Source organism: Melospiza melodia, chromosome 2 (genome assembly GCF_035770615.1).
Source record: "Melospiza melodia melodia isolate bMelMel2 chromosome 2, bMelMel2.pri, whole genome shotgun sequence".
NCBI classification, from domain to species: Eukaryota; Metazoa; Chordata; class Aves; order Passeriformes; family Passerellidae; genus Melospiza; species Melospiza melodia.
Genome location: NC_086195.1, coordinates 136970520 through 136996212, shown reverse-complemented (window position 1 = coordinate 136996212; position 25693 = coordinate 136970520). Strand labels below are relative to the sequence as shown.

Here is a 25693-nt window from a genome sequence, read left to right as displayed (position 1 = left end):
TGAAAAGAATTTTTAAGATTGATGTTATGTATTATTGGTTGTGGCTGTTTAACAAATCAGCCTGTTCTATCTGGATTTATTGTTGTGTACACAGTTTTGTGAGGAGTAAATTCTCTCCATCGCGTTAGCTGCTTGTAACCTGTATTTCATCGATGTTCCCATGTGACTTACTCCAGACTTTAAAAAGTACAAAGCAAGTTTTTTGTTACCTCATTACTGAGATAAATCATGTTCCACTCCTTTGGCAACAAAATGTTTGGAGGAGGCAGAACTGGAATAGGGTGAAAGTAAAGGTTGTGATAGCAGAGCAAGAGCAGAAGGTGGCAGAACCAGGGTTTCTTAAACTTGACCAAGAACATCTCCAACAGCAGCCTAAGGAATTATTCACTTCCAGAGAGTGGGTTGCAAGGAGAGGCCTGTAATTTGACAGATTGATTGGACACCCATTAATTAGACTTTCTTTAAAAGGAAAGCAGAATCTTCTCTTTCTATTGCCATCCATGCAATTTAATCACTCCCTAAATGCAAGTACCGTTGTCACAATTAGTTCTTTGTCCCCCCCTCTTGTTGAATCAGACACTTAATATTTTCTCCAACTTTTCTTTATAGGTTCTGCCAGTGTCCACAAAACTAAAAATATTATTCCTGAAAATTAATGTAAAATTTTAAAATAATTTTCTTTGTTTAACAGATTTCCTGTATTTACCAGAAGATCAAGCCTAACTTTGTGTTGTGGGAGACACACTGGAATCTCTGTGTATGATTTTCCAGCCCTCAGATGAGCAGCTGGAAATAAAAGCATGGCTCTACATCAGCATGCTGGCACCTTGTTTAGCTAATGAAGCAACAGTAAAACTCAAGGTAAACTATGTCTGCCAAAGCTACCTGAAGTTCACAAGAGTAATTAAGTTATAAACCCAGAAGAATAATTTAAATATGTAAAACATCTATTGATCTTGAGCATCTGGTGACTCATCAGTAACCACAGACACTAAACCAGCCTGCTTTAACATGCTGTTAATTTGCAGCCTTTGATTAGCTAGATTTTTTTGGTATGTATCCATGAAACTGCAAGGATCTTCCCTGCCATTTATTATATGGCTTTTAATAAATGACCTCAGTTTTGTATGCCAGCAGGGAGGTTTGCAACACTGAATGTTCCTGTCAATTGAAAATTGATCTTTTCCACAGGATGTTCCAAAAGATTAAGCAGGCATCTTTAGGCATGAGACCCGGGTCACCTCCATCCTGTAAGTAGCATGGTTTTATTTTTGGGTTGGTATTATTTTTTTATTTTTTTTTGGTCTGCAACTTCAGCCAAAAGCAGTGTCTCTGAGATGACAGGATTTTACCTCTTCTACCCAGAGAGGTTTTAAAACAAAAATGCAGCTCATCAAGTAGCTAGATACTTGAAAAAATAAATAGTCTCAGTAGAATATGACTCAGTGGAATAGTCTCAGATGGATAATGACTACACTTGCATCAAGTGGAAGAGAAAAATACCTTTCTCTATAGAGATGTTTCATAGTTTATTGATCTTTGTAAGATTTTTTTTTTTTTCTGCTTCAAAACCTACTGCCAAACAACCGACCTTTTTGTTTCAAATAACATATATAGTTTGTGTTTTGATGGACTAGAACCATAGGGCCAGGTAATGCTCTGTTAAATGCCTTCAATGGCAGCAGAGTAGAACTTGAAATAATGTCAGCCAAAATATTTTGCTGTCAAATTACCATTTCCAAGTATGAATAAACTCTGCAGTAAAAAACCCCACCAAATCCTACAAGGCATCCTGGGGAACAAAAAAGTAAAAATCAATAGCAGCAACAAAAACATCCCAAATAAAACCAAAAAAGGGCCCTCCCCCCAGAAAAACAAAACAAAAAAAACAAAACAAATAAAAACCCCAAATAAACAACAACAACAAAAAAACAACTAACAAAAAAAAAAAAAAAGAATAGAAAATCTTATAGAAAATCTTATAGAAAATCTTAGAAGCAGTATGGTTATCTAGAAATTGTTGTTACAGATTGCATTGTGATTTGCATGTGGATACAGATTCTTAGAAAGGTACCTAACTCAGGAGACCTTAGAACAATTTTAGGCTATTTTAAGATATTTTTTTCATTAAATAATTCTAATATACAATGCTTCTAACTGTCTGTCTTTATTGATAAATCCAGAGATCTCTCTTTTCAGCCGAGTTGCTTTGTAAGCAGAGCACTTTCACTTGGTGCAGACTGAAATTCTGGGTCCTGGGAATGGTTGCACTTAGCCCTGGAGGGCAAAAGCACTGGGCTTTGCAAAATCCAGAGTCAGCACTGTGTCAGGAGAGTCTGAAGGGCAGCACCTGCCCAGGCACAGGCAGGAGGCACCATCAGTCACATCCACAATGCTCCTTGCAAATGTCCATGCAAATCCGACTGCTGCATCCCACTCTGTGTGTGTAATGTGTGTGTAATCCATCATTTAACACTCTAAACCCTGGCAGTGGCTGTGCCCATTATATTGGATTTGCTTTTGAGAGGTGTAGCTTGAAATGCAGGATCTAGTCCTGGAACTGCTGCAAGGTAGAGGGTGAAGAAGTGATGGAAGCCACTGCTTCGATCTTCTCTGGACTCATTCCATTTTACTAGTTTAATATTGCTGTATATCAAATGAGTTACTGATTACATCAGGTGAAATGCTGCAGTTTGTTTCCTCTTATGGAGGGGCTAATTTTTTTAAGCCTTTGCATTTCCACATGGTGTAGTCCTTGACCATTTTTAATTCAAAGCAGCTGTATTAATTCCTTCCACAGCAGTTCTCAGCTCTGCAATTACAGCATTAACATTGAGCTTTTCAGACTTGATAACAGATTCTAATTTTATCCCATCTGGTTTACTGTGAGGATTTTTTTTTTTTGTGCCTGGAGGTGACTTTTCCTTAATCATTTCTTCTGTACAAAATTGCTAGTAGGAGCTTAAAAGGCTTTCTTTGCTGCAAAGACCAACTGCTGGTTTCTTCTCCACCAGGACAATGTAGCAGCAGTTCTCTGGATAAATTGTCTAGAAGGCAATAATTTGGAAGCTCTTGCCAAGCTAGAGAGGTTATTAGCTTTTGATCTCTCTTCTTAAATAATATCACTGTAAAGTTGCCCAAGTGTATTGGCATTAGATCTCTACTGGGGTTTCTTCCTGAGAGGAAAAGCTACAGAAAGCTCCTTTTTTCACTTACCAAAATAAAAAGTCTTCAAAACTAAGGCTTCAGATATTCACATGAACATCCCACTGCAGGTACTGGGGTTGGGGGTGTACATGTGAAGGAACAAATGGGTACAGCTGCCAAGTAGGAGTGAACAGGAAAGGAAGGAATATTAAGAAAAAAAAAAAAAAACTCAAAAAAGCAAACAGAAAACCCAAAAAAAGCAAACATAATTGTCTTTATCAGTAATTTTTAAAATTCTTTTGAGACTTGCCTTTTATCTTTGCACTTGTGTTCGCAGTGGCATTTCTAACAGTGCCATAATGAGATGTTCAAAAACAATGGAGTGGTTTACCTCAGGTTTAGGCCCCTGATGTCTCCAGGCAGTCACCGAAACAATGATAAAAGATGGGGATTTTATTATGTTTTTTTTTTAAATGCAACATTTTCTTGGTGTATTTACGTCCCATTTGTGCTTACTCTGAATGTTGAGTTTCTGGGGGCTACCACAGAGTCTTCAGTTATCTTTTTGAGCTTGTAGGATCTATGAACTTCGTAGGATGTTATCCATCCATTTCACCAGGTGATACCTTAGGGATACTATGCCTAGGGAATGAGGTCTAAACTGTAGCTGCATATAATATTCCTTATAATATATATAACTGCAGATAGATTTCCAGCCATTTTGTTTTCAATAGTAATGAATTGGCAAACAGCTGTATGGCTGGATAATTAAGGAATATGTATATCTTTTAGTTGCATTGAATTTTAGACTAATAAACCTCCCAGGTAAAAGAAGCCGCACGTCCTTTTGAATTTAATGAAAACAGGTTCATTATTTCTATCTTAGCCTTGCAATAGAATATATTACAGTGTAAGTGACATATAGAGGCAGGTATTTTATCAGTTCTGACAACACTGGAGTTGGTGATTGCTAGATCTTTAAGTATAGTTAAGGTCACGAGTATATTTTTTTACGTGTATTTCAGGTTTGAAAGACAGTCACTGAAATTGACACTATATCCAAAAATGTCTTCAAAATATTTGGAAATAGATCACTGTTTGGTTCAGACTTTATTACTCAGTCAAAACAAATTTCATTTTCATCTAAGAAAGTCTGATATTTTGGATGAGACTTCTTCATTTCAGTTAGCTGGTATTGTAAAGGTACTTTAGGTTGTTATTCGGCGTTACGTGCTCTTTGGGAGTTTGAAATAAACTACAGAAGTTATTGCAGTTTGTTCTCTATATTTGTCTATATGGTGTCCCTCAGGGGTCTGTGTTGGGACCAGCTTTGTTCAATATTTTTATTGACAATATGGATGAGGGCTTAGAGTCTTTTATTAGTAGTTTCGCTGACGATACCAAATTGGGAATGAGTGTAGATCAATTAGAGGGGTGTAGGGTTCTTCAGAGAGACTTGGAAAGGCTGGACATATGGACAGAATCAAACGGGATGAGCTTCAATAAGTCCAAGTGCCGAGTATTGCACTTCGGCCACAATAACCCCCTGCACCGATACAAGCTGGGGATGGAGTGGCTGGATAGTGCCCAGGTGGAAAGGGACCTGGGGGTGCTGGTTGACAGTCGATTGAATATGAGCCAGCAGTGTGCCCAGGTGGCCAAGAGGGCCAATGCCATCCTGGCCAGTATCAGAAATGGAGTGGCCAGCAGGAGCAGAGAGGTCATTCTTCCCCTGTACTCGGCACTGGTGAGGCCTCACTTGGAGTATTGCATCCAGTTCTGGGCCCCTCACTTCAGGAGGGACGTTGAATTACTTGAGCGTGTCCAGAGGAGAGCAACGAAATTAATAAAGGGCTTGGAACACAAGCCATATGAAGAGCGACTGAGGGAGCTGGGGTTGTTCAGCCTGGAGAAAAGGAGACTAAGGGGTGACCTCATCACTCTCTACAACTTCCTGAAGGGTGGCTGTGGTGAGCTGGGGGTCGGCCTCTTTCTCCGGGCGACAACGGATAGAACAAGAGGACACAGTCTCAAGTTGCGTCAAGCTAGATGTAAGTTAGAAGTAAGAAGGAAATACTTCACAGAAAGAGTGGTCAGAAACTGGAATCATTTACCCAGTGAGGTGGTGGAGGCATCATCCCTTGAAGAATTCAAAAAAAGACTGGATGTGGCACTTGCTGCCATGATCTAGCTGAACAGTTAGAACATCGGCTGGACTAGATGATCTTATAGGTCTCTTCCAGTCTTGAAAATTCTGTGATTCTGTGATATTTCCTGTGGATTCTTAAATGCTCTGAGTTTCTTCCTGCTTCTCCCTAGTTGAGCTGTAGCTACCAATATTGCAATATTCCTTACCTGCTGGATTGAGTCCCAGCATAACTACAATAACTCCACTGGCTTTTGTGCTTTCACTGTACAAATCTGTTCAGAGGAGGAATTTCGTAGAGAAAAGCTTTTAATGCCTTTTTTGTTTTTTTTTTTTTTAAAGGGACTATGTCTCATTGCAAATGATGTAATTTCTGCTTTTCATTATATATCTTTCTGACAAAATTTTTTTTAATAGTTTTATCTAGTCCCAGTAATTCTTTTCAATAAGCTTTATAATGTCTGAGGTCTCTCAAATGGGTACTCAGTCCTCATCCTCCCCCTCCTCTCTCCCTGTTGGGCTTTGGTAACCTAAACTTTCTTCAGAAATTAAAGAATTTTTTCTTCCCCATATCTAGCTGCCAGTATTCCAATTCTATACCATACCTACTCTCCCAGATCTAGTTCAGGTGAAATTGTTCTATCCAAGCTATCACCTAAAAACTGCATTTAATGTTATCGTTCACATAACCATCTCATGCATGTTTTTGAAAATAAATTTTAGCTTTCTTTCAACCATATGTTTAGAGTAACCCTCTTGTCACGCTTCCCAACAATAATGTTGTTGCAATGCAATACCTTTCAGAACTGAAGACCAAATTTTTTTTTTTTTCTTTTATTTGTCAATGTGTGAAAGCAAACACCAAAACCTGTAGTACCCCCAAATAATTCTGTCCTCCCCCTCAATCTTCAAGAGGTTCTCATTTATCATTGCACATCTTAGAAAAATTTAGACAGATTTTCATTAATGTGACAATACTTTTTTTCTGAGTGAATATTGAATTAATTTCTTGCAAATAAATTTTTGTGGGGCACCATATCAAGTGTTTAGCAAAATCCAGAAAAATTAAATTTACTGTCTTCTCTTTGCCACTCATTATTTTGTCTCTCTTCACATTATCTTTCTCTTCCAAGTTTACTTCTAATATGGCATATCTTCTGCATGATAGATAATGAGCCTGTTTCTTTAGTGGGACACATCAATTTTGAGAACACGTGGTCAAGCATCTCTTCCACTGAAACTAGGAAAAAGTTGTCTTGACTAGAAAATAAGTCTGTGGTATGTAAAATACAGTACCTGCCACCTCAAATTGAATGGAAAATATTCTGTGTCACTTTAGCTGTGGCTTTAAACCCAAACTGTATCATGAGCATAGCTGTTCTGTTTAGACTTCTCCCTTTATATTGGCAGCTGCTAAATAAAAGTTGTTTCAATTTCCTTTTTCTGCTGATTGAGTGGCTAGCTGTAAGTCCAGTTCCTGAGCAGCAGCATCTGGCACTTTTTATGCAGCCATAAAATATTTAAAAAATAAGGTGAACCACTTTTGGCAAGCCTGTTACTTGAAACCCGAATGGAATTCCAGAATCCATAGCAAGCTTTATTATCTCTCTGCCCATGCAGCACTTCTAGTAACGTGAGACTGTCTCCTGTGCTAAAATCAAGCAGGAAGAGAGAAAAAGATGACCTTTGTCAGAGCATCCTGCCCTGACTTTGGCCTGACAGGTACTGAGGATCTCCTGATTAAGCAAAATACTCTGGAATTACAGCTGAGAGGGACACCTTGTTGTGCTGTCATGCTTTTTGTGATGGATCAAAGTATTGGACAGATTGTATATGGGCTGGAAACTAAACTTCAGAAGGAGGTTGGCCACCCTCAGGAAAGCTGAAACGTGTCAGCATGGTGATTTCTTGGCAGGCTGCTACTCAAAAGGTGGAAATAGGAATGAATTTAATTTTCACAGCATTAATTTTAATGCTGTTTAAAAGGTCCATGCCCTTTGATTGTTTACTGTTAGAAAGATAGTTAAGGCCTACACCAGTGATGGAGGTGACACAAATAATACACCAGGAAGCAGAGAAATATAAAGCACAAGGTGCTTGGTGCAGTGGCACCAGGTGCTTAGAGTGATGAGAGACCAGGGAGAGAAGATTCCCCTCTCAGGCAACAACTTCCCAGGAAATGTGTCTCTAAAATGCTTTATGCAGCATTAGCAGGGTGTTGCCTGCTGGGAAAAGTTCTTAGATGTAAAAGCACAGCAAGGAGGAGGTTTGATTTAATAAAATGTTTATTTCTGTTTGTGAAGAGCGCAGGCCTGATGCTCAGCTGGAGTAGGCTGGCACGTCTCCACTGAACTACAGCTGCCAGCTTCAGGAAGTTATCTATGCTTTCAATACTTTTGTGCTTTTATAAGACATCTCTGTGCATTTTTTTTCCTGCTATTCCAGCTTTTTGGAATAGCAGAAAATGGTCCTTGCAATTTTGTTTGTCTCAGAAGAAGCTGCCACGCACCTTTTATCTGTGATGGGAAAGTGAGGCTAGCCCTCACAAAGATGGCAATTCTTAAGGCTTAAATATAGTTATCTGTCCCCTCTGTGATTCTTTCAGAGTCCCTGAACTGAGATAACTGTGGCACTGGCAGAGAAAGGAGGTTGCAGCAATCCACATATGTTAGTGCCTGTGACACTCTCGAGGGGATGAGAGGATTTCAGATTAGTCAGATACATAGCTAGCCTGAAGCTGAAAGGAAAGGGTCCAGGGACAAGTAGTCTGATGTGTATCACCTTCTCTATTGTATCCTCCATGTTATAGCTTTTGAAAGCTTTGGGCATAGGTATTGCCCTTGGAAACTGCTATCTACCACTGTGCTATAGACTTTATCTGCTGGCTGAGAGGAATATGGTAAATTAGGTTTTAAGCTTTGCATGTAAAATGTAATTTAAGCTCCTCAAGACTCAGTTTTGAAGTCCACAGAGACAAGGGGGAAAAAATCGTTTTCAGTCAGTAAATTGAAGATTCTTTTTATTTTCCTAATATGCTCTCAGGTACATTGTAAGTGCTGGTTAGGGGCTTAGGGCATGTATTCATTTCTCTCCAGTGTGTTTTCTAATGTCCCTCCTTACAGGAAGAAAAAAATGGAGCAGTGAAGTCATTATGCCACTTCACTGTAGACAAAGCAAGTAATTCTGAAGTTTATTAATCCCTCGAGTAACCTAATAGCATATTCCATGTCCTGTAAAAATGGACATTTCGAAAAAGTATTGGTTTCCCCACAAGAAGCAATGCTTCACTACCATGCTGGCATGAAAAAGTTCAAGAGCAGGGTAATTGTAAAAAATGCATCCTCATGTGGATAGCACTCAGCAATTCATTTAGCACAGCTTTTAATTCAGATTTTATAATAGTTGAAAACAAATCTTTAGCAGCTCTGCCATTCCTTTGTGTATGGGTGCACACACATCAGAGGCATCCAAAAAGAGAAGAGAGCACAGGCTGCTATCTCAGAGACTATCATATCTCCTATTGAGGTGAGAAAATGAGACACAGGGTGAGTAATGAATGAGCACCCAAGTGCATTTGTGTGTGCTATTTATATGGATGCTTTGGGAGTTTTGTGTTTATGTTTAGATGGAAAGAAAGAAAGGAGAGAAAAGAAGGAAAAAACACAAGGAAATGTAAAGTTATGCTGGTATAGCTGTAGTTTTAGAAATGTTTTTGATGCAGATAACTGATTTTACATTCTTAAGACCATATATGAGCGAAGAAAATAAGCCTCTTTTGTTGACTACTGGCAGAATCAGAAGACAAAAAATGATAGGACCAGAATCTACCCCAACTGAACAACTGTTTTTTCTGTCACCCTCCTTGGTACCTCTGTCTGTGTCTTTCCCCATGAATGGTGCTCAGACACAGGTGCCTTCCTGCCCTCTCCTGCCTCCTGGTGACCCAGACACTTTAAAAAGAAATCACTTTAAAAGAAAAAATCAAATCCACTTCCATTCCTAATAAATGTTTCAAGTCATTAAATGTCATCTTTGGTCTCATCCTAGTGCAATCTATAGCAGCCTGCCTTCTGCTTGAACTGATCATCTGCTCTGAAACAATTTTAGAAATGACTTTCAGTCCAGATTGAAGACACAAGTCCTGATCTAGTGGCCTTTGGGAAGACTATTTTCTGCACTGAAATAACTTTTTAATGCAAAAGAAAATAGCAAAATTAAAAATCTTTTGCCTCTCTCAATCAAAGACAAAGAATATCTAGAGATGCAAGGTGTTTGTGTCTGCGTATAAAACGTACTTCCACGTGCTTTATGAAACATTTATAAATGTTTATAAATAATTTAAATACATGTCTGTAAATTATCATATACATTTATCTCTCTTTTGAGTTATAAATGCTGAAGTTAAAAAACTCATGGCCAACGTGATTTTAAACACGTCTGAGATTCAGTTCTTCATTCGCTTGTGTATGTTCAATATATGAAAGAGAGGTTTTTGCTCTCTTGCAAGACAGAGTACTACTGTCATACAGCAGTGAAATTGGCCCTTTTTGTAAGTGATTTTGAAATGGGTGAAGGTAGATTGCATCTGGTTTACAGCTATTAAATCCTGCCCTGCTCAAAATCCTTAAAAACTTGTTAAGAAACTGTTCTTGTTGAACAGTGTATGAAGGAATATACATGTTGGAAAGGATCTTCAGTTTACTGAGGAAATTTCATGGACTATAGACTCTTGATATGCTATTGTAGGATTCTCTAACAGGGTTATCTGATAAAACTGTGTCAGTAAATATTGTAGTTCACACATTTTTATGTTTGAGATTAAAAAAAAGTGAAGTCTTCTATGTTTTCTGCAAGTGTTTCAGACAATTCTTTAATATTTCTTTCTGAGAGCCATCTGGGAGATGCATGCAGCTTATTAAAGTCTTTGAAATTATTCACAGAAGTAATTTGTTACTTCTTTTGCAGAGGGATACAAGAAATCTCCCCCTTTCTCATTTTGATTGCTTCTTTTCCTTTATTATTATTCCCTTGTTGCACAGTTTTTTGAACTGCTAAAAAATATAAAACTATTTTTATCACAAAAGAATACGCATAATGATATAAAACATATTTCAATTTATTTACCCTTTTCTGGATAAAGTCCAATTACAATCTTTAAAGTATACCCCAGCTGATATTATTTTTCCATAGAAATTTCAAGATACGTTTTTTGATAGAGACTAATTTAAATAATGTATCTTGTCTTTTTGCTGATTTAAATGTTCTGTAAAATAGATGCAGCATTGTCAGTGACTGCTGTGTAGTTACCATATGTATTTAGGCTCAAGCTGTCTTTTCCATTTTTAATCATCTTATCTATGCACTGAGCTTTTACATTTTCATGGAACTGAAGTCTCTACTGAACATCATATATATTTGTTTTTCATTCATGCTGTGTTTTTAATGACTTCAAATACTTACAGTAAACACAAAACTTGAACCTAGTCGAGTACTTAGCCAGGTGATTAATTTTCAGCACTCAAAGCTGAAATATTTTGGTCGAACAGTTCACTGGAGTATTTTTCCAGGCCCAGGCAAAACTGAATCCTGTGAAACCCTGAGGCAAATGTAGGTGCCTTCTAAAGCTTGTAACATTTACAAGAACCCCAGAGTGAGAGAGACAGAGATTGTTTTTCCTTTTAGTGAAATAGATTTTACCATATGATGTGTCCTAGGAGAGAGAGGGTTTAGCATGACTCAGGCAGACACCTACGACTGCATCAGGAGCATAATCTTCACTTACCAAAACACATCCAAATTATTCTGTGTTTAGGCTGACCCTAAATAAAGAATTTTCATCGAGTTCATACTGTGTGGGCTAGTTTATTTGCCCTCCTCCAAAGATGAATATTTCTCTCCTGTTCATAAATTTATTTTTCTTGTTCATTTGTATGAGGACTGTAGGTTCCCGACTGTTCTTTTGTCAAGCTGGAGTGCTTGATTTACTGTACACATTTCTTGCCACGTATTAAGAGTGCTCTGAGCAAGTCCTATTCATTGTCACTGCAATAACTAAGCCTGCCAATGTTAAATTTCGGATGTAACAGGTGTAAGCCCAATCAGACTCCTCACAGAAATGTAGCAAAATCTTCCTGTTTCATTTCTCATACAAAAAAAAGGTCTGGTAGGTCAGTCTATTCTCTTTCAGATTCATGACTGTACACTGGAAAAATTACAGACATCATAACCAGTAGTATTTGCAGCTGTCCCTCAGATCCTCTTCTGACCTGAAACTGTGGCATATTTGCAGTAAAGTGAAGGAGACACTGAGGTACAGAGTGGGTTTCAATTATTTAATAATATGAGTTTATTAAATTATGTCTGTCTATTGTTTTCATATTGCCCTGTGTTTTTTCTGCCACCCTGACAAAATTCCTTTCTTCCTTGCAAGCCAGATGCAGGGCTCAGTCTCTAAACCACAGCAAAGATGACTCATAGCAGTCACTCTGCATTTCTCTCTCCTCCTTTTTCCTGCCCAAATGACAGGAAGCCCTTTGGATCAAATTGAATTTCTCAGGTTTTCTCTTCAATTTTTTCAAGGCAGTGTTCTTTATTTATTATTAGTCAAGCTCCTTCATTTATGGTTTGGGGCTTATTTAAAGTGTAAAATTATTTTTCTCAATTTCATTGAATATTCAGAAATTCATATACATGCATAAAAAGACTTATTACTGGAACCAGCTTTTCAGAACAGTCCTTAATTAAAAATATAGAGATTCTTAATCATACCTGTGCTTGAAATAGCAGGGTTTGACAAAAAACTGTTTTCTTGATCCAGAATGAGTTCCAGCAGCAGTAGTTGTGTGCCTATAATTGAAAATGTAAACTGAATATGAATATGCAGCATCTGTGGTGTTTTTTGCTGTTAGAGCTAAAGCTTCAAGCTATTTTTGTAGAGTTGGTTGTGGTTTCCAGTGCTAGTTGGTTGTGGTTCATGTGCTAGTTTGTTTTGTTGATTTTTTTTTCTTAAGGAATGTAAAAGCAATATGAGAAGTTCTATAAAATGAATGAGAATGTCTTTATTTCTATGAATAAATAGAATTGATTTAATATTCCAGAAACACATATTTTTAAAATGTTCAGAGAAAAGGTTAAGGCAAAAAAAGAGGAGGGAAAAGGTGGTCTATTAATCTTTATTTTGTTGCTTAGCCTGATGAATTGTTTCTGTGTTTCAGTCTGTTAATTGCAACTAATCATGGGAAAGAAAGTCTATTAAAAAGGAAAAAAAATCTACAGTGCTTTGCTTTGTGGTGGGCTATTGACTTGTACTTGAAACAGCTAAGTTGACAGCTACCAGCTCATTTATAGGTCTTTGCTTTGCCATTTCATACACTTGTCTGGGAATGTTCTAGATGCTTTTCCTTTGCTCACATATAATTTGAAGTTGGCCTCAAATGCTTGTGGAGTTTTCTGCTAGGAGAAGAATCTTTAAGCATGTACTAAGGGTATCTTTTTGCACACTTCCAAACCTTCTCCACCCCTCCTCCTCCTGTACCTTTTTCAGTAATAGTATGGAAGAAGCATTTAGATTCTGCTGCTTTGGATTGTCTTGGGCTCCTGTGGAGCAGGTTGATAAAAGATGCATCCACTGCTCTTTCTGTGCTGCTTTCCCCTCTGTCCCTTTCCTCCCCCCACCCCAATAATGCTTTTAAACCCAGCTGTGAAAATGATCCAAAGCTTGGTCCCTGAAGTCAAAAAAGCTTTTCTGGGTTTGTGAGCTTGGGTCAATTATGGAGCTAAATAATTTTGTTAATATAAATATCCAATGAGTTGAGAATATTCTTTGAATGCTCAGGATTCACTCTGTTAGGAAGCAGAAATAATCCCAAGTGACAGGCTGGGATTAGTCACGGCAATTACAAACAGTGCTGGGGATTAGCAAAGGTGAAGCATTTTAAAGCATTCAATTAGCTCCTGGACATATATTGATGCCTTGCATAACATTATTCTTAAAGACAAACATATATTTTTTCCCAGAAAGCAACAAAAAGATCATGGACCAATGCAAAATCAAAACAAGCTTCTGGTTATACAGTTCTAAAAACCAGAGAGTTTAGTAATTTGTGTACAGTTTTATGTACACTACCAGTACAAAACAGGCTTGTTTTCTGTCTGTGGTATTTAAAATTTTCATGAAATGTGAATGATGATGTTTATGAAAATCACAGAAACATTAATCCAAAGATAGGTAAATTCACTTAGGGTCTTTCAAAAACTGAAATACTTTCAGGTCACAGTGGTGCTAATAATAGCTTTGCTGTAAATTATCCTGAATAATTCATGAGCAGGAGGATGACATTCTGACATTTATGTAATCTAGCCTAAAATATTGGGATCCAAGAGGAAGCCTGATAATATGCATAACATAATGTGTTAGTAACAGGACAGGCTTGCAGACCCTTCCCAGGGACAGAGGGCTCCTCTGCAGACATTCTGCTCTCAGGTGCTTGAACTCTGCATGCAGATGAGAGGTAATTATCACTGGGGCATAGAGCACGGTGCTGGTGTTCACCCATTGAGTTATACAAAGGAACTGGAAACTCCTGTGACTGAAGGAAGGTTTTTGAAGTCAAGGTTGTGTAAGCACAGCTATGAGGTGATCCAAGTCTGGGAAAGAAGCTTGGAGTTTCTATTTAACAGCCTCAAAGGCTGCTTAAAATTCTAACCATGACGTTCAGGTGATGTCATATAGATGTGAGAGCTTGTACCCATGATGGTCTGGCGAGAAGTGTCCCCACAATTTGCAATATGTGAGTAATATGAGATCTTCCTTTCCTCTACAGTCCAGAAGCTCCAAAAAAAGGTACCTAAAAATTGTGTATTTTGTTTGATGAATTCACTCATTTTGATGTTTCTGTGATTATGGAAGATGATTTTTATGGGATGTTTACAGAGTACTTTTGGTTTTGCTAGTAACAGATACTTCACATATCCTAAAAATGTGTCTTTTGAATGAAGCCACACAGAGAGCATGTTGGATATCACTGCCGAAAATTAAATGGGCTACATTTTCCCCCCCATTTTGCTGCTCTGGAATTGCGTGGGATGTTTTTCCTACTACCTTTGTGTTTATCACAGTGATCTTTACTGGCAGGTCACATAGTGTATCCTTGTCTGCATTTCTTACGCGCTGCATGATTTAATTTCTTTTATGTACCTTCCTCTATCGTTAATTAAACTAAAACTAACACCTCAGGTTCACAGCATCTTTGCTGTTTTAATATCCAACTTTTCTTCTGCTCTGTCCCTAATCAGAACAACTGAATGCCCTAAGGAAAAATAAACAATCACAGCCTTTATAGGACTGATTTTTATTTGAAAATTGTCAGAGCAAAAAAATATTGCCTGTGCTGTTATAATAAGCCATGCAGAAGGAGGCAGATCTTGGCTCCAGGGAAGACCAAGCTATTTAATAGAAAGATTGGCTAGCCCAAGGAAGCCATTTTTTAAGCAGATTGAGGTCGCTGTGATCTGCAGGGATATGTGTGTTAGAACTAATAAGTTATTGCTGTACCCATAACGCTTTTCTCCTGATTGTTTTGTTTTAATTCCAGCAAAAGCCACAGAAAGTCCCCCAACAGTTTGTGCTGATGACCTGCTGGGTTTATGGCCCCAGGTAGCCAAACACTTCAAGCTATTCACTTTATAATATATCACTGACAGCTTGGAAGCGAGCACAAAACTTAAAAGTTGTGAAGCTCGAGAGATGAAAAGAGAGCGGCGAAGATGAAATGTGAGTTGGAGTTATTATTTTTTTCTACTCCACTCAGAGTAACTGAGTAGCTGCAACCCAGCCAAATCTATTCAATGAAAATAATTTGTCTCTACAGCAGACAGCTGCTGTCTTCATGCTCCTATGGTGGGACCATTTGTGTTACACATGGCCACTCCTGACATCCTTGGACTCCACCGAACTTGCCCTGCGTGTCACTGATGCACCATTCTCCACTCCTCCATGCCTCTTGACCTAGCCTATATTTCATTCCCTGCCTTTTAAATCAGCAGGAACTCTGAGAGCTCTAAACAAAACCAGGGATGTGGCCACCTGCTAGTGAAGCAAACAATGGCTAATAAAGCTCATTCCCTCAGGCAGCTGCCTGGAATCACGTTCATTATTTCTGCTTCCTAGTTGAGAGGTACAGCATTACCATGATGAGTCCTAAATTATTTCATTAAGTTTTCTTCAGTCTCTGTTCAATCTTTAAAAAATTAATTACCAATTCCTCATTCCGTCAATTAGCGAAAACCTACATAAATTATAAGAAAGAGCTACTTGAGTCATGACTATTTTTTCAAAGATTTCTATTACTATGCAAAACTACTCCACAAAAATTGCAGTGTTTAAGTCTGTGATATGACTTTTTCCCATGAAGTATGTAAAATAAAATTATTAAAAGGGCTCATGTGTAAAAACAACTAAAGGCCTAACTACTTCATTAACTGGAGTGCAAGGCAATTATATTGGTCATAACACAGTGTTCTGTGAATCACAGAAAACAATGAATTTTTCTTTACCAAGACAGGACTGTTACTTAAAAATATTTTGGTTTTTTTTTTTTTCATTTGTTTTTGGTTGGTTAATTGCCATTTTTTTGTTTGGTTTTTTATTTTCCCTTTACTTCATTTTAAAATGGAGGTCAAAATTGAATAAAACTAGAACGAAAGGGATTGTGTCATTCCTGAGCAGGGAAACCTTATAGTATATGTGGCCATATGGAACACTGACTAATAAAACAGGGAATATGCCTCCTTATTTTGGTTTGGGCTTCCCTTTCCTCTCCCAAAGGAGCATGTCCAAACTGCATGCATTTTGCTGTTGTAGCAAAAGAAATATGGGATAGCCTCTAGTACAGTGTTCAATACCACATATTGGAGGTTTGAATCCATGTTATTTCAGCCATGTAAATTCCCCATGGATTAGATGTAACACAGTGTTGATAATGGTAAAAAATGTAGTTAAGAAAAGGCCATGCTTAACTGTAGTCATCCACAAGCTACTAAGGAATTTCAGCTTTCCAGTTTTCCTGTCTGTTGTAGGCATTTTCAGTCTATAAACATTTATCATTTGCTTAAAAATTATATCCTTGTATGGTGAGGGCTAAAGGGTGCTGTGCCTGAATTCAGCTAGGAATTCTGATACAAAAAATCACAGAAAAAAGGGTATTAGATGATGTATTAACAAACCCTAGTATGCAGTCTTTGGCTTTCCCATCCCCATCAGATTTTTTTATAAAATTCCTAATTTCGGTGTGCTCAAGTCACAGAAAAATAAACATGAGTTCCATGTCTTGCATCTCAGAAGGTTATTCATCTTAGAGACAACTCAGATAACAGAAATGTAGCTCACTTACCAGTAACTCAGCCTTGTCCTATTAGAAATTTTAGGGGTTTTGTTATTGTTAATTTTTTTTAAATGTTACTGAAGGATCATAATAACCCCAACTCTTATTGTGGGTATCTCAGCTTAGTTTCTCTGACTTTTCTTTAGGGAAGCAATATTCCTGCAGTTTCTGTTCTATGAAGTTTAAGAGCCACCTTGATCTTTGTAGGCCTGCAGTACTTTTACCCAGAATGTCTCTTCTGTAATACATAAAATATTATATCAGGAATCTGATTTTAAGAGATTTGTGTATAGTTTGTGCATAAGCTTTGTGATTTAAGTTCCTAGGCACTCCAACATTTCTATTATTTTGGATTTTTTTTAACAAATAAAATCTGTATTTTCAGAAGAGGCAAAATTCAGGTTTAAGTGATGGTGTCCCTTTGGCTGAATGAATATTCTTTGAGGGATGGAGGAAAGTTGGCTGAGTCAAATTTATGTCTGCTGGCATACAAAGTTGCCTGCTTTTCCAATAAATAAGGCAAGTAGCTAATCTACACTTATTACTGCCATAAGAGATTTTTAAGTCCCTGTTGCCTGATTCCTTTCAAGCCTTTTTAGTGGTTTGGAATGGATCTATAACTGCTGGCAGCTTTCAGGACTCCCTCTGAAATAGTAGAACCATGATTTTTTCTGTTAGATATGGACCTGCACTGTGTGTAAAACTAAAACTGCACATGTGCATCTGCAGGCTCTGCTCATGACTGTGGCATCTCCTCAGTGGTATTTATGTAAAACCTCTAGGAGTTTTACAAATGAGGGCAAATTAAAGCAAAGTTAAGTTAAACAATCTTATTTAATCAGAACTGTATCAGGGAGCCCTGAGTCTGGTCCTGAGAGGAGTAAAATGGAACAGAACTATGAAAACATTGGCCTTTTTTTGATCTTCATTTATTTCTTTTAGTTGAATGAAAAATCACAGGGGAGTGAAAGACTGGTCTTGTAGGGATGGTGTGTTCTCATGCTGCAGAAAAGGAGTGAATTTCACTCAGGCTGCATGAGATTTAATACTTATCCTTTTTTCATATCAAAAGAAAGTGTCCATTATTGGACAGCAAATCCATCATTTACTTTTATCTGCTTGGGAAAATTTTTAAAAAGTTTAATGGGGATTAGGTAGAGAGTTTAAGTGTTGTAAGGCATGATTTTAATTGTATGCACGTAAATAATTTGTGGCATCACATCTATGTGCCATCAAGAATGTAATTTCCAAGTATTCAAAAGTACCAAATTCTCAACAATTTACCTAGAATCTGGTTATCTATGGTGGAGATCTATCTATCTATCTATCTATCTATCTATCTATCTATCTATCTATCTATCTATCTATCATCTATCTATCTATCTATCTATCTATCTATCCTCCCTCAATGAAAACAGCATGGCTACAGTGATACAAATATCACAAAGATTTATATATCAAAAATTCTGTGACATTGGAGTATGACTCTATCTTGAGTTCCCTTTTCCATGAGAGGAAAAGGTCTGAATGAGCCTAAACTTTATTTTCTCTATGATTCTAATTCAGCTGAACTACATAAAAAGGTGCATAGAAAGAGAATGAATTTGTGGGGCTGAGCAGTCAGTCTGGGAATGAGAGTTATTAAAAAATTGTACTGATATTTCAAAAAATTTATACTGGTATAAGGTGCTCAAAAAGAAATCACACTGCTTTATCAAATGGTTATCTTACTGAATGTATGTTATCAAACTGTACGTTTGATTAAAAAAATAAAACAACCCACAGGCAAATAGACAACAACAGAAAGAAACTTTATGGAACTTCAAAAAAAAAAAAACAAAACCAACCAAAAAATGAAAAACAAAAACCACAGAAACAAAACAAGACAAAACCACAAGCAAACAGACAGCAACAACAGCAACAAAAAAAAAGGAAGTTGCAAGTCATATTTTTTTTTAAAAATAGTTATTTAACTTTTACATAATCACGATGTCTTAAGGGATTTCTGCTTCTAGTATTAATTTTTAAAAAAAGTATTTTAAAAGCATCTAAACCAGTCATTTACTTATAAATTTTAAATGGCAATTCATTGTCTGGACTCCTGTGTCTGTTTGTGTTAAGAAAAGTAAAAATATTACATAACTGCTTAATTTTTTTTTTCCTGTAACATATCTTAAAAGAATATTAGTGTATCACACACTAAGAAAAAATACTCTTTCTTACTTTATGCATCATTATTCTATATTAGAGAGTTTTTTTTTTCTTCTGGTAAAAATAGAGTCTATTTTTCAAGGAAGGGGTAGGGGACATTAGTCCAGAGTTTTACCTCTGAATCTGCTATGAGGTAAAAATCAGAGATGTATCGCTTGGTTTCAAAAGAAGGGGTTGTGTTTTTGTAGGGGGTCTTTTGGGTCAAAACTGTGGCTTGAAATTGCCTGCCAGATGTAGGAATGTGTTGAGATATGGGCTCTTTGTGTCCCACATCCAGCATTGGTATCTTTCCTGTGCCTAACCCTCTCTGCCATGTGTCCCTTCATTTGCAGTCCCTGACTTGCCTTTTCCAGTGGATATTCTGGGTGCTCAGAGAGGAATGGACACTGCTCTGGGCCCCTGCTGACAGAGGGAAGAAGGGGACAGGCTGGTAAGCTTGTGATCATGACCAAAATTGCTGTACTTCTTCATGCTCTGTGTAGTGTTTGAGGGATTCTGAATTATTTTGGATTGCTATGAGCATACAGGACAGAGGTTAAAGGGTGAATCAGGTGAAAAGAGCTTTGCAAGGGTTCCTCAAGGCCCTTTAACTGCCTTAGAAAAAGAAATCCCACTAAACACCATGCCAGGAGGAACTGTTAGAGTTTGTTTGGTGATGCTCTGTTTTACAGTATTTTTGGAAAAAAATATCCTGATGTTATTGTCCCATGTAGGTTTTAAAGGATAAAGTTAACTACGATTCCAGTAGAAGCATATCTGGGATTATGTCAGAAATTTAAATGGATCATTGAGCTTATTTATATTTGCTTTCTTAAAAACCAGGAATAAAAATAATACAGAAGGGATTACTTGTCATAGTCATCAGCAATGCAGGAAGAAAGGTGTCTGTGAGGAGGATGGAACCATCCTAATCAGGTCAGAAATAAACAAATCAGGCAACAAAATCAAAGCTGGGAAGAAGTCAAAACTTGGTAAATCTGATAAATGTTATGTCCTTGGCTTTAAAGTAATCTTTCAAATATATTCACTACTTCTGTCTCTGTGATCATAGCAAGAGTTTTGTTCTTATCAGGTGAATTTTGTTGCATAAACAGTTTGCCCAAACCTATGCAGGTAGAAGTATCAGCCTTTCTCTGAATAAGTGTTTAGTTTAGATGATGTATTGTGACCAAAACCCTACATTTTTTGGATGGAACTTGATTTGCATTTTGGTAATCACTCTTCTGCTATGTTTTCTCTAAGCTAATTTAAAAATGAGTCAAGGTTCTGTGTTTCAGTAAACTTTTAATGAATACAATGTGGTAATACTTTGCTGAGGGACTAATCAGGGAAAGCGGACAAAACAAAATAGAAACATCTCTCTAGTGCAATCTAAAAATTTAAATAAAACTAAGCAGACCACATAACTCTTGAAGCAATCTATATATAATATGGATAATGAATATTTTAAAGTCCAAGTGTTTGAACTAAACAAACTGTAAAAGGCATTAAAAATGCACAGAAGTACACACTTAAATATGTGTGTTCCAAGCCTCAAACAGGAGGTTAAAAGTGAGTAGTTGTGTTTCCCAGTGCTACTGTTGAACATTAGAAGGAAAAAACACTAGGGGAGGAACCCATTATGTTGGCAGAAAACACAAATTCTTGATGAGTGTTGATGAATAGATTAACAAAAAATGAGTGAAAGTCATGAGAATTTCATTTGGGGATGCTGGGAAGAAAACCAGCTTCTCTTGTTTCAGTGTTACCTGCCTGGGACACTGTGAGATGTTTGTTTTTTATGGAGTCTGCTGTGGCTGTAAAGCTGGGAATTGAGAGACTGCCCTTGGTGTTGGGGAGGTGATGGAGGAGTTTTCTCTGATTGTTTCAAGATGTCTCTGTGGCACAGTTTATTCCCAGTTCCATGTCCTGGCTGGTATGAGTGCGCTTCAGTTCTCCAGGCAAAGGCAAAAGAATGTCCTAGACATAAAAAATTTCTAAATTGGGATAAAAAAACCAGGAAGTTTAATGAAAATTACAGTTAAACAAAAACCTCACTGAGAAAAAGCCTCTTTGAAAAAAATAAAATCATAATACCATCACACTTTCATGCTATTATTTCCAGGATAGTCTTTTATAGGTAATTCCCTTCTTGTTGAATCCATCTATTTTCCTGTGAAGTAGGACCCTGCAATTTTAATGCGGAATAAAATAGGATTTTTGAAAAGGTCCAGAAACCTGGCTAAAACCAAAGTACTGGTATTTTGTTGCAGTTTGGAATAAAACTAATTTTAAAAAAATCAATTACTACAAATAAAGGTAGATTAGCTGGTGAAGCTTCTAAGTGCAGGCAAAATTTCATGTGTTTTTAGCTGTTTCTGTGCTTTTTGAGGATGAGGAGATTCTTCAAAGCAAACCATATAATTCTAAAATTGCTCTTTAAAGAAAACAATTATTCATTAGTTCAATCATTTTATGAATAAATAATCAGTCTTGCATTTTTTAATAACTGAGTGTTTTTCATCTACCAGAAAATCACACTGGAAAGGGATCAGATAAGTGAGTGTCTCTTTTAACTGTTTATTGACAGAATGAAAATATTTACGGAATATTCAACGCAGCATTGTAGTTCGATGTGAAGCAATTAGAACCCAATAGTTTTTCTTGAAATGGTGTTTTATTCAGGAATCACAAGAAGCTCAGTTTGTCTTTGCAGTAGAAATAATTAAATCTTGTCTCTGAAATATTTTTCTGAAGTAGTGATGGTTTAGGAACTTTGCTGGAAATCTGCTTCTAGTGGATAATATTACAGAAATATTTTCCCAACCAGGTTGTACAAATTAACCTGTCTTTTGTTTTACAAGAAAATCCATATCTCCATTTTTTAAAAAAATATTTTCCTTATGAATATCTTCATGAGGCTCTTTAGACATTTCATTGTTTTAACAGAAATTTAAGTTTACTTTTGCTTTTATTCTGTAAGCTTTCACTCTGTAGCTCTCCCACAGGGATGGAACTTCCCTAAAAATGTTTTTTGAAGATGAGTGTATTTGATATATGCCTACAACAAGACAAGATGTCAGAAACATATTCTGGGATAAGAAGAAATGGAGGCAAAATTTGGAGAGTCAAAATGGAATTCCAATGGAATGATTTATCAATAGGTAATTTTTTTTAATTTTATTTTCTTAATTGCAAATTTGAGCTACCTTCAGCAGGGGCAAGCATATGGATTTCTCTTGACTACAAAAATTTCAGCACTGCTCCCTCCCTGGCACTTCAGTTGTCTCAAAGATTTTCAGGAACCCATTTGTCACTACACTGGGTGATGACAGACCAAACCTATTTGTCACTGTGAGTGACAAATAGTGTGCACCACGAGGGACTTCTTGGCAGGATTTCATTTGTAAATCACAAATGCAATAAGGCATATTTGAAATCCCCCACAAAGAGTGATGGAGGGACTTGCTGCACATTTTATTTGTGTACTGTAGTATGCTAATTCTGTATAATATGTAAGAATAATTGCAAAGAAAAAAGGTTTGTGACTTTTTTTTCCTCAGAGTTTCTGAATTATGCTCATAAACTTTTTTGAGGAAAATGTAGCCTTGAGGTTTCTCACTCTGAATTAAGACACCAAAAAAAGAGAAAAAGCTTTGTTTGGTAGCTATTGGCATGAAATTCACAGAAGGTTGCGCCTGTTACTCATTGACATGAGAAATCTGACCCTGGGAAGTAATGTTGTAGTGTCCATAGTATATAAATACTTGAAAAATGGAAAGCTTTTGATAGGGCCAGCATTAGCCTTAAAGCAGTGAGGACTGCTTTGGTTATATCACACAACTGATTTGGCTGTTTTGTAAAGTTTGAGGCACTGCCACAAATCCAAGACATTGGTGATTTTTTTTTTTTTTTTTTTAATCATCTCACCCTCTACACAAAGCCCTTTAGTACCATGACGCTGAGTTTAGCTTTGAATGCATTCTGTTCATGTGATGCATTTTTTATATATATGTTTGAAAGATTTCTATATATAAAAACAGACCTGAAATGAATCGTAAGAGTTGCTATACTTTTGGACCTTCTGTTTAACACATTTTGAATACATGACACTCTTGCAGAGTTTAGTGATATTATGCCACTCCCACTACATTAAGTACCAATGCTCTTGTCCTGATAGAGTTGCTTGCACATTTATGCTTAGACATTGTCTGCCATATTGTTTTAATTATAATTTGTCTTACTGGCCTTAAACACCTTCCACCCATAAATTATAGCCTGGATATAAATATATATATATTGGTATAGATGCAAAAATTCAGCTTGCAATTGTTGCACGGTATTAATATTACCATGGGGAAAAGGAGGAAAGAATACTTAAGCAGCTTTCCTGCAAGCTTGATAAATATTTCTCTCCTGATGAATATCATTCTGAAGTTCAAGTTCTTCAGCTCAAATAACAGGGATGATCTCTTAATGAAATATATTATCAGCTTTAAGATGATAATATCAGTTAATTGGTGTTGTTACAAGACCATCATTTTACCAGTAATGTATCCTGCTATCTAAAGCATATTTATTGTTGCACATGTAAGCATTTAGGCAAATTCTTAGTTAGGTCAAAGAACCAGCTTTTTACTGAAGTGCTGTTTGACTCTTTTCAAAACTCAGTCTTTCCTTTAAATTTTTTCTGTTTTTTTTTCCATGATTGTTAGAAGGCATGATCTCCTTGCCTGGGCTAAAATTAGAAAGAAAACAAAACTACATTTCTGCAGACAGGAACTTTTATCTTGGCTAATAATACATCTTCAAATCTCATATTTAGCGGAGGGCTTGTTTTATTTGCTTGTAGAATCTTAATTAATTTGATCCTGAACTACATTCACAGTAATTCTACTAGCACAATCAAACTGATATACTCCCCTTTAATCTTTTTTTTCTCCCTGGATTGTGTTAAAATGCCACTTAAGGATGATATAACGTTTTTCCCATTCCAATGCAACAGTGTATGTGGAAATAGAATGGAATAAAATAGAATTTCCACACAGGGATTTTGTTACTCTTGACGTTTACGATTTTAAATACTATTATTAATGGTGTTAAATACAATTACTCTTTTTCAGAATGTACATCAGTACAAGTAGAGAGAGTCTTATTTTGCTAACTTTAAATGTATTCCCAATTTACTTACACCACACTGAGGGAACCAGCTCGCCTAAAAATAGAGTGTTTGTGAGACAGGGTAGGTTTCTGTGAACACACGCTGTGTAGGAGCACTTATCTGCTCTTGGCATTCCACACTCCTTGCAGCCTGGGCCTCACAGCTTTTGGAAGTCACAGGTAAGGGGAAAATAAGAAGAGAGCTGAGCCTCGATTGCTGCAGCAATAGGGGAGCCAGAGCTGAGGCCCATAATGGTTCACTTATTCAAAAGGAGGCGCGTCTGAGCAAGGGTTGCACTTGAAAATCTGAGCATGGCATCTCTAGTAAAGGAATAATTTTGAAATTATGGCATGGCAATATATTGCTCATCGTTTCAAGAATATTTTTTTTCTTGATATTTAGAGAATCAGAAGAACAATAAATTATGAGAAAGATGAAATACATGAAAGCGTGTTTGGAGCTGGGAGTTTGAACCCATGTAAGAAATACTGGAACAGCATGAAGATAGCATTAGGTTATAAATGCACATTATAAGAAAAAGGAATTGATCCCTAAAACTCGAGTTTTCTTTTTCTATATCAGTTTGAACAGGGATGGAGAATTATTGCCTGAAGTTCATCTGTAGCTTAACCCCTAGCACTGCTCATTTTGGGCTTAGAACCCAAGCATTAATGCCATTAATGTCTCTGGCCAGAGACAAAGAAAATAACCACTCTTTTCCTCAGAAATATCACACTTAAGTGGCAAACGAAAAAAAAAAAAAAAAGGAAACATGTTGAAGGCAAACATTGTGAGAGATAATCCAAAAATTATTTGCACTGTTTAAAATAATTTCACTCTGTACAAAGTTCTTCAATGACTTGGCATTGAATTTGGCTCGGAATGTGTTTCGTTAATTTGATGGATTTTTTTCCCCAGCACCTTTCAACAGCATTCACTGGTGTTTAAACCATCATAATAGGAAAAAAAAAAGAACAAAAAAAGAAATTTAGTTTCTGAGTTTTTTGTGAGGTTTTAGGGTTGTTTTTTTGCTGTTGTTTTTGTGGGCTTTTTTGTTTTTTTCTTTCAGAGAGTTACATGTTGCAGCATATAAAGCTAATAGAAAATCAAATAACCTGTAGTAAAAACAAAGCACATCTTCTAGGTCCACATAAAATGAAGGGTACATCTGTCTTAGAGTGATGAATTGCTTCATTTCTTCGTGAAATTTGTGTATTGCATTTAAATACTTCTATTAAATACTTTTTAAACAGTCTTTCATCAAACTGTAACTGCTCAAGTGATACTGAAAGTAAAAGTACTGAGCAAGCTGTAAGAGAAAAACAGAAACCTGAAATATAAGCTGTCAATAATGTTTCCATTCATCAAAAGTGATAAAGTCATGGTTGAAAATTCTAGAACTTAGAAGCTTCATAAGAGTTTCCCCATTGTTCCCTGAATTTAATAGGCAGGTTGTGAGAAAAACACTAATTAAAGGAATCGATGGCTTTTCTCCAGCACTGAATCATGAGGTCATTACTACTTGTTAAAATCCTTATCCCACTCAAATATTCATAATTATCTATTAGGTCTCTTGCAGACAGGGAGATTATGATAATACATCTAGCTCTTGTTATTAGTGGGTAGTTTTCATCAGTATTCCAGATTAGTCCACTAGTCTGAGCCATA

The 25693-nt window shown here is 36.7% G+C and overlaps 1 long non-coding RNA gene across 1 annotated transcript; it reads left to right on the top strand.

Moving 5' to 3' along the window:
• The first annotated feature begins 781 nt into the window (after positions 1-781).
• Positions 782-19316, top strand: LOC134415253 (uncharacterized). The gene is made up of 3 exons (XR_010026983.1): positions 782-861; positions 1192-1250; positions 19218-19316. It is a non-coding gene; the product is annotated as an uncharacterized LOC134415253 (long non-coding RNA).
• The last annotated feature ends 6377 nt before the right edge of the window (positions 19317-25693 follow it).